Genomic DNA, 8,073 nt, shown 5'->3' with positions numbered 1-8,073 from the left:
GCCACCTGAAAAGATTGAAAATTTTAGCTATTGTTCTTTTCATCCATGTTTAAACTTGTCATAACTTCTGCTTCCCATATCTTTATTCATCAATAACTTAAAAATCATTTGAAGATATTTTTCTTTATTTCTTTGAACTTATTTACATAGTTGCTTAGATTTCTTGTTATATTGCACCTCTAGAACTACTCTTGAAGAATATATTTGCAGAGTGTAAGATTTTAGTTTTGCAATTATTATCTTTTAACACTTTAAATATATGACTCTGTTGCCTTGTATTTTTCACACTTCCTAAGACAGCTGTAAGTTTTCTTTTGAAGGTTATATGTCCTTTTTGCTCTGGCTGCTTTTATGTTTTTGTTTTTCTTTTTGTTTCTTGGTGGGTCTAATTGTAGTTGTCTTTGGTTTATTCTTTCAAAAATTTTTTATCATCTCCTCTTTCCTCCCCTCCTTCACCACTGCCTACCAGGAGGGCTTCTGGCCAGAGGAACCCAAATTCCTGCAAAGGTTCTACTTTGAAGTATTTTAGTAACAAACTAGTCCATTAGAGCAAATATTATTTTCCCATTAACTTGGGGCTTACTAAGTTCCATGAATGCTGCTTCTCACTTGCTTTCTTTCTTCTAAGATTAGTTACTCATATGTTAGACTTTTAGAGTATGTCTCGCATGTCTCCATGCTCTCCAGTATTCTTTTTTTTTTTTTTAAATCTAGGCATTAATTTAGATATTTTTTTGTTAAATTATCTCCCAATTCGCCAATACTATGCTCTGTGGTGCTTAATCAGTTGTTAGCTCACCAACTGAATTTTTATTTCAATTATCATTGTTTTTAGTTTTACCATCTATTGATTACTTTTCATAGAGTCTCCTTCTTTGTAGGTATTCTTCATCCTTTCAGCTACGTATTAGCTCACCCTTTCACAGTCCTCATCTGCTCGTCAATTTCTCATAACAACGTTTGGCTTGTTGCAATGGCTGCGCTTTTCCTCTTGGTTATCAGCCATGTTTTCCCGCCTCTTCAGTATGTTTTCAGTTTTGTCAGACGCTGTGCACAGAGCTCCAGACGTGCCCAGATGTGTCACTGCTTATCAGCGAGCTCTTTCTCCCGTTCAGCAGGTGAAATGAGGTGCTGGTGGCATCACTTCAAACAGGATTCGCACTTTTGGAAAGACACATGGACGCGGGCCCACCGCTTTGTCATGGCTGAGGCTTTTCTGGGCTTTTCCTGGAGAGGTTTGGGGGTGGCTTCCTTAGTCCTGGAAACTGAGCGACCCAGACGTGCTCTCAGGAGCTCGCCCTGCTGTCCAGGGCTCCGTCCAGACAGGCGTGCGGCCGGCAAACGTCCTGGGGAGAGCGGGCCCGGGCGCCAGGCAGGCCCTCCTGCCGCAGGTTGGCTGTGTGGCTGCTTCAGGCTCCGGGAGACTCACTCCGTACAGGTGGGCAGGAGGCCTCCATGTGAGCATGTGCACAGAGCTCACTCTTGTGTTATTATCCCTGACTGTACCACCTTCCCCATGAACAACTGCCGTCCTGCCTCTGCCCCGCCCTGCATTCGCCAGGCCTCCCGCCCTGGAGGCTGCCTGCCCCCCGCCGGCCTCCCCTGCGCCCGCATCGCCCTGCGCCCGCATCGCGCTCACTGTCAGGGTGCTGCTCAGGGCTGCGGAGCTGGGCTGCTTTCTCTGCCCACGAGGGTCTCTGCCCGGCCAGGTCAGCCCTTAGCTTATAGCAGGATTGGAAAATGTCTTCAGAGAATAGCAGGCCGTGTTCTAATGGCTCTCTTCGCTGAAAAAGTCTTTCCTACTCCTCGCTGTCACAGCTCTGGCTGCATTTATAACTGTCGCATCAGATCCGATGCGGCTTTCATTTAGGTGTGGCCTCCTCAGAAGCAGAAGCTCCCGACAAGCTAATCTCCACTTTTATTTCCCAGCTGATTATATGAACCCATGTTTCTCGGTTTGCCTTATGCCAACTTTTTGTTGGTCTCCCTTATTCATTTCCTCATTAGCTAGTTAAATGGCTTCTGGCCTGTGCCGACAATCACATGGCGATTCTATTTTGCAGACACATGTGGACCGAAGTGCAGAGCAGCATTTGGCCGGCTGCGCCCCTCCAGGGCTTCTGCTCCGGGGGGCTGGCTTCGCTGCAGAGCAGGCTGGATGGAGAGCCGGCGGCCCTGAGGCAACGGAGGGGCTGGGCCCAGAGCCGGGGCTCTTGACTCTCATTTCCAAGATTACGACTTTTTGCAGGCACGGAGGAGAGTATCTTGTTGATAGGAGTTTCCTCAGGATCATGTGAAATGTTGCAATTGTGGGATTTTAGTTCCTGCGGCCAAACTTCCCGAGGTCGTTAAGGGTGGTGAAGGAGGGGAGAAGCAAGTTGATCAAGTGAGAAGAAGAAAAAGAGCAGTCATTTTAAGGGACAGAAAAGAAAATGCTACCGACCTTGCTCATTGAGAAAGCTCGCCAAGCCTTGTAACACCCTGTGAAAAAATAAACACAGCCGAATAAAACAAAGGAAGGCGCCTGTGGGGTCACGCTGGCTGTGTGCCCAGAGCATTGCTCAAGCCGCTCCGGTTTGCCCTGTTACCAAAACAAGCTGACTTCGTCCCGCCGGAGTCTGGAAAGCTCCTCGCTATTGGAGAGTGCATCTAGAAAATAACTGCATGCAGACCACAGTCAGAGGTAAGAATATGTGACCTGGGGAGATGAATGCAGGCCACATGTACGTATGTGAGGAGATGCTGCATTTGTACTGAAAATGATGAGCAGGACATGATATTTACACTTGTTGATCAAACACACACACACACACACACACACACACACACCAGCTATTAAGGCCCAGCAGAGCAGAAAGACATTTTCTAGGAGAATTATTTTACTTTTCAAAGTGACAGCGGTCAGTTCTCTCTCTCTCTCTCTCTCTCTCTCTCTCTCTCTCTCTCTCTCTCACACACACAGAAAAAGCAGACTTTCCCAAGAATTTAAGCTTTACCCTTTACCTCCTCTCCCTCCAGCAGAACCTTTTCTTATTGCTATATCATGAACTGCTCGGTGTTAAGATTTGTTATAAAGCTACAATAATCAATGCAGTGTGTCACAGGTATAAAGATGGACAAGTGGATCAATAAAACACATAGAGAGCCCCCAAACAGAGGTATACACATATGGACAGCGGGTTTCTGACAACTTCAAAAGGCAATTGCCCAGCCAGTGTGGCTCAGTGGTTGAGCATCGACCTATGAACCAAGAGGTCCCCGGTTCAATTCCGGGTCAGGGCTGGATCCCCAGTGGGGGGCATACAAGAGGAAGCAGATCGATGTCTCTCTCTCATCATTGATGTTCCTCTCGCTCTCTCCCTCTCTCCCTAAAATAAATCAATAAAAACTTCTTTTAAAAAAGGCAATGGAGATAGCATGGTATTTACAACAAATGGTCCTGAAATCTTTGGACATCCACATGCAAAATGAAAGCACACACAAAAAAACCCTTTGATCCATATTTCATACCAAAAATGGTCTCAAAATGGATTGTAGAACTAATGCAAAACCTAAAATGATAAAACTTCTGGAAGAAAACATAAGAGATCTTGGGTTAGGCAAAGATATATATGACAAAAGCAAAGTCCATAAAAGAAAATTTTAATAAATTGGGCTTTATCAGAAGACATTTGTAATTCTTATACCTAATAAAGTTATATCCAGAATATGTAAATAACTCTTAAGATGCAATAATAAGAAAACAAACAATCCAATTAAACATGGGCAAGTAACTTAAGTGTTTCATCAATGAAGACAAATGGATGGGAAATAAGCACATGAAAAGATGATCAATATCTTTAGTCCTTAGGGAAATGACCGTTAGAATGACTAAAATTTTAAAAAGTCTAACCAAACCAACTATGGGTAAGAAGTGGAGCAGTGGAGAATGGAACTCAACTACTGCTGGGACAGGAGGGACAATTTGTTTTTTTCTCCAAAAATTCAAAATATACCTACTGTATGATTCAGACATTTCACTCCAAGTATTTACCCGTGAGAAATGAAAGCCTACAAAGGTTTGTACACATGCTCATAGCAGTGTTACTTGTAATAGCCCACACTGGAAACCACCCAAATGTCCATCGCCAATGGAGTGGATGAACAGGGGAATATCCATACATGAATATTCACACTAAAAATGAACCAACTGCGGATCCATACTATAACACAGATGAATCTTAAAATAATTTGGAGTGAAAAAAGAGAGTATACTATATGGCTTCATTCACAGAAAATTCGAGAAATTACACACTTATCAGTAGTAACAGAAAGGCAGGTCAGCCGTGGCCTGGGGAGGGGCAGCAGGCTGGATTACAAAGGGACATGAGAACATGTTAGGGATGATGGATATATTCATTATCTTGATGGTGGTGATAGTCACAGATTTACACATATGTCAAAACCGTAACAAAATTTTCGCTTTGCAGCTGTTTCCCAAGAGCTTAACCGTTTAGCGTCCTCCCCGTGTTCCTTTTTCTTGCCACGTCATGACCCACGTGTTTCCTCTGAGAGTCACAGACATACAGCCCTTCCCTGGCAGAAGTGGTGGTGCCATGTTTTTGGTAGTAATCCTGGGGGAAACACCCGACCCTATTTGTGTTGTGGTAGAAAGAGATGTCTGGGGTGCTGATGAAGAATGCAGAAAGGGGAGCCAAACTATCTATTAGAAATAAAAATGGACTTTTCCGCTACTTCCGTGAGACTGCGGTGGAGTGGAGCGCTCCTTCTCTGACGGCCGTCGGCGGCGCGTCTTGAGGGGAGGCGAGCCTGCGGATCCGCAGATGCCCACCTCACCAAAAACTATTGGACCTTGTTCGGCAGTGACTGCAAGCAGCTTCGAGAAGGAGCCAATGAGGCCCCCAAAACCCTTCACAGAGGCACCTCTGAGCTCATGGTGATGGCTGCAGGCAGAGCCCTGGAGGTCACCCGCACCTCCCGCTGCTGTGTGAGCACAAGAGTGTGCCCTACGTGTTGGTGCGCTCCAAGCCGGCGCCGGGCGGCCTGCGGGTCTCCGGCCTGTCATCGCCCATTCGTCACCATCAAAGAAGGCTCCCAGCTGAAGCAGCAGGTCCAGTCCACTCAGCAGTCCATTGAAAGGCTCTTCGTCTAAACCGGTGGCCTCTGCCACGCTCTCTCTTGCCTCCTCCCCCTCGGCTGTGTGTCATATTGTCTGAGTTACCATGTAGGATTCCAGCTACCTTCTATTGTTACAAAATGTTGTGGTTGGTGTGTTGCTGTCCGAGGGCCGGAGGCAGTCCGCAGCGGCCACCGCTCCTCCAGCCGCCCGGCAATGCCGTCCCATTTAGTAGAGCAGCCCCCGCCCCTGCACAACAACAACGACAACGACTGCGAGGAAGGGGAGTCGCCTGTGCCCCCGCCAGCCGGCCTCAACAGTTCCTGGGGGGAGTTACCCATGAACAGCAGCAATGGTAATGATAATGGCAATGGGAAAAACGGGGGACTGGAGCACGCCCCTTCCTCATCCTCTATCCACAATGGAGACGTGGAGAAGATTCTTTCGGCTGCACAGCATGAATCAGGACAGAGCGGTTCAAGAGGCAGTTCTCACTGTGACAGCCCTTCCCCACAAGGAGATGGGCAAGTTATGTCTGATGTGGAAATGCACAGCAGCAGGGGCCATAGCTCAGTCAGAAGAAGAAGCTGTAGGAGGAGAGAGAGAAGCTGATGCTTTTAGAAAAGTGTAGACTGGGTGTCCGACTGGTCCAGCAGGCCTGGAAACATTCCCCGGAAGGAGTTCCACTTCAGGCACCCTGACGTCCTGTTTCTTTAAGCATGAGGAAAAGTGGAGCCATGAAGAAGGGGGCATTTCCCCTGCGGAATCTCTTCAGGTGCTCGTTCCATCTCTCTTCCTTTCTCATGTTTTGGCTTTGGGGCTCGGCATCTATAGTGGAAAGCGACTGAGCACATCTTCTGCCAGCACCTGCTGAAGGCCAGGAGCCCGGGAACGCGGGCGCCCTGTGAAGTGGTGTATTGTCACAGTACTTTATTTGAACTTGAGACCCTTGTAAGCATGACCCAACCTACAGTCCTATTTTTACATATCCAAGCTCCAGTAACTCTCAAATCCAGTATTTTATTCAAACTCTGTTGAGGCATTTTACTGACCTCATTCTCTTGGGGCCAGTAAGACTTTAGAATTTCCTAACAGTGTTTACTGTTGTTTAGAAATTTGAAAGGGCTTCTTTTCCGCAAATGCCACCAGCAGATAATAATTTTGTCAATAATGCTATCGTCTCCTTTTAGTGCCACCAGACTTAGACCAGAATCACTCATGGTATAAATTTTACTCTCTCAAGATGACTACCATCTCGCTCATAAAACGAGGTAAGACTAGCAAATGACGTCAAAGCTTTGTTGTTTTGTTTTTCAAGAAAAAGGCAAGCTTCCTTAATCTTGAATTTATAGTTATTAAAAAAGGAAACAAGAAAAAAAAACATGCAAGACACAAGAAAAAAATACCTTGGGCAATAAAAATTTATTTTAAACCAGCTTCGTCTAAACCTCCTAATGGCACCTTTTAATTTGTAGAATATGGTCTATGGGTGTGAAATAGAATAAGAACTAAAATACATCAGCAGATTTTAATACTAGTAGGTTGTAATGCTGTCTTTTCTATGGTGTAGAATCTTTATTTCTGATAAGGAACGTCTCAGGCCTAGAAATATGAAATTACTTTTGGGATTTGTGTGTGTTTGGGGTATTTTTGTGTTTATTAGCTGCATGTGAATTTTTCATGACTTTCTTTAAATTAAAAAAAAATTTTTTTTCTAAGAAGAGGCTTTGGAATGAGGTCCAGTTTGCGGTGTAAATATCGGCATATTGTTTCAGGAAGATCATGCTCACTCAGAAGCCTTTAAACTCCACAGGTCATTGTTTCCGAGTTATTCCAAGCACTTGTGCAGCCTTGAAAACAGACTTGGTTTGTGGGAACATTTGACACAGTTCTGAGAAGATGCCATTTGTTTTTCTCTGACCTCTCCTTTTTAATGTTTACTGTATAATCTTCCCACGGTGATTCCTGTGATCCTGCAGGCACTGGTCAGCCTCTCTTGTACCCATCTTTTCAGATACATTAAACTCCTCACGTTCCAGAACTCTCAACAACTTCCTTCAATGACATACTTTTTGTGTGTGTTTGTTTCTAAAATGTGAAGCTTTAGGACCAAATTGTTAGAAAGCATCAGGATTACCAATTATTTCAAGTAGATTTATTGGGTTTCAAAACACATAGCATGACTCTGAAGGATACTATTATATGTTTTATATATAAATAATTACTGTTTATGATATAGACATTACTATTGAATATTTAGAGACCATTGTTAATTTTAAAACTAGCAAAATACTCATTAAATAAAGTACATCAGGTTGACTTGAATAAAAACACTTTGACAACCAGGTTTGCCAGTTTGCAGAAACTAACTCTTCTCTCTCACATCAAGTTTTTAAAAATTTGTGTTATAGTGGAAAATAACGTACCGAGTAACAAAAAAAATAAATTCTATCTCCCCCCCCCCCCACCACCACCACCAGGAATATAGCTAGCTATCTTTAAGAAAGAGATGATATATACAAAATAGTTTTCTGAATTATTTTACTTTATGTTTCTTTCTAGCAATGTATGCTAAATAATTTTGGACATCTTTTTATTATACCTTGTTTCTATGTTATTCTTAAACCTGGTAACACTTGATTTGTCTTCTGTAACCTATTCATTTCAAGTATTCATATTTGAATTTCTTTGGGAAGAACAAAAATTTGATGATCCACTGACTTTGAAAAGCCTGAATAAAATCGGAAAAGCTGGTAAAGTTAAGAGAACTAAATAATTAAACTGCTATAATATACAATTTGGTATTATGGGAGGGAAAAGCAAAATTATTCTTAAAATAAGACCAACTTTGTACAGGCACTGCACCGCTCTCTTTTGAAATTCAGTAACAGTTCTATCAGTATGATTGAACTTGGGTATATTAATGATATTTTTTCAACATTGAAAAGAAATTTAGT

General features: G+C 43.5%; 1 pseudogene; it reads left to right on the top strand.

The window, feature by feature from the left end:
* The first annotated feature begins 5,236 nt into the window (after positions 1-5,236).
* Positions 5,237-7,564, top strand: LOC132212978 (BCL2/adenovirus E1B 19 kDa protein-interacting protein 3-like; annotated as a pseudogene).
* Positions 7,565-8,073: the final 509 nt, after the last annotated feature.

The sequence above is a fragment of the Myotis daubentonii genome, chromosome 12 (genome assembly GCF_963259705.1).
Source record: "Myotis daubentonii chromosome 12, mMyoDau2.1, whole genome shotgun sequence".
Taxonomy (NCBI): Eukaryota; Metazoa; Chordata; class Mammalia; order Chiroptera; family Vespertilionidae; genus Myotis; species Myotis daubentonii.
The sequence above is the reverse complement of the archived record's forward strand: the minus strand, read 5'-3'. Positions and strand labels throughout refer to the sequence as shown.